The sequence below is a fragment of the Alosa alosa genome, chromosome 19 (genome assembly GCF_017589495.1).
Source record: "Alosa alosa isolate M-15738 ecotype Scorff River chromosome 19, AALO_Geno_1.1, whole genome shotgun sequence".
Classification (NCBI taxonomy): Eukaryota; Metazoa; Chordata; class Actinopteri; order Clupeiformes; family Clupeidae; genus Alosa; species Alosa alosa.
In genome coordinates this window covers 28,906,836-28,909,029 of record NC_063207.1, presented here as the reverse complement: position 1 = coordinate 28,909,029, position 2,194 = coordinate 28,906,836, and positions in this window count along the sequence as shown.

The window sequence follows — 2,194 nt, the reverse complement described above, 5'->3', positions numbered from 1 at the left end:
AGGAAGTGAAATTCTATTCGACCACGCCCACTGTGATTCACGACCATGGCTGTTGCACTTGGGACGTAGTTTCTATGAAATTTTCTCGTATCTTTGCCATCTTTGACTTTTGGAAAAAAAAGGAAAATATGGAATCACTACAACAAATGCGCCATAGGCCTACTATGCCATATGTCTACTACATTGATAAGCCTAGCCTACCTTGTTTTTAAAAGGGAACAGAGCAACCCAGATTAAGCCTCTCAGAGAAAGACATCCACAAATATATCCACACATAGTTGATGGGGAAAGTGACACAATCATTTCTATTATACCAGTTAAACAACCAACACTCATCTAATGGAACTACCTGATTTGCAGACTTATGAAAAAACATTTTATATATATATATATATATATATATATATATATATATATATATATATATATATATATATATATTCCAATAAAATGTGTGTGTGTGTGTGTGTGTATGTATGTACTGGTACTGTATATACAGTGGTGTACATAAGTTAAGACACCTACACTAAAGTTGACTAAAAAGAGGAATAAACCAATTTTCGAACCAATTTTCTTTTTGAATGAATCATAAAATAAAATAAATAGCCCCACATCATCACATACCCTTCACCATACCTAGAGATTGGCATGGGGTACTTTCCATAAGATCATCTCTCAATGCAAATCAAACCAGCTATAAGGCTGAAATAAAACCATGGCAAGAAAATAGGTTGGATTTTTTCTTTTAATTAAGACATTAAGTATAAGTATATATACTCTTTTGATCCCGTGAGGGAAATTTGGTCTCTGCATTTATCCCAATCTGTGAATTAGTGAAACACACTGAGCACAGTGAACACACAGTGAGGTGAAGCACACACTAATTCAAGTCCAAAATGCTAACCAGTAGGCTAACCGGCTGCCCCAGATCCATTTCCAAAAGATTTTTTATTCCTCTTTTTAGTCAACTTTAGCATGGGTGTCTTAACCTATGTACAGCACTTTATATATAATGTATTTTGGGACATAGAAGAATCCTATAAGACTAGGAACTCTACAGAGGGCAAGGATATTATAGAGGTGTTACAAAATAGAAGCATCACTATAGGACTACTATAGATCTTATAGTATTACTATAGTTCTTTTTTGTAAGGGAGTCTATGACCCAAGACCCAACATTCTTTATTCATTCAAAAATAAACCTCAATCAGCAATGTGCTTTTTGATTTCATCAACCACAAGATGGCACTGTCATTCACAGTAGAGGGGGGCATAAATTGAGAGTTGCCTGTGGATAGTTTAAGGGCTGAATTTCCCTTGAATTTCCCATGCTCCAGACAACCAAATGTTTGCAAAGACTAGTTTGACTATACACTACACACCCTCTCATGTATGTAATTAATGAAGGTATGATGTTTGAGTGAACTACACAGTTTTAAGAAATGGAGACTTTGAACCTCTTGTCTATTTCAGTAGGTTACAGCAGTTACTGGAGCTCAATAATAATCAATTAAACCAAAAGAGTATTAGGCCTGCTCCTGAAAACCTTGTTCCATATTGTATTTCTAAATCATTAAATGTAAATGTAGCCAATGTAGACAATTTTAACCCACCCAAGGTTACTACACTTAATTGAGAAGGTGGAGAACAAGACAAAATGACCTACATAAAGACTAGACTAAATTCATCTAAAAAAACATGTGTTGTACAATACAAAAAGGTTGCAGCATATATGAGTGGATTGGTATATATAGCTCTATGTTTTTTAGACAAGCAAACATATCAGAGATCATTATCATATTGCATTGACATTATTGTTATTATTATTATTTTACTTAATGTAGTCTAATTTTTAAAACTGTGTTTTGTTCATTTTGTATTGTTACTATTGAATTGTTATATTTTGTAAGTCGCTTTGGACAAAAGTGTCTGCTAAATATCATAAACATAAACATAGGCCGATACTAAAACATAAAACATCTTCATCACTGCAGAAGAAGAATATTCTGTGACACAGTCATGTTTGTTGCTGCACCCATGCACTGAGGCAGTTCACTTCATTTAAGATTTCTATCTTCACGCTGTTAAAGTGAAAAAAGTAGCACATCCACATAAATATGCTAAATGTGTCTGTATCTGTAAAGCATGGGGTTACCCTTGACTCAAAGTTTGCAATGTGCAATTCTAAAAGCAA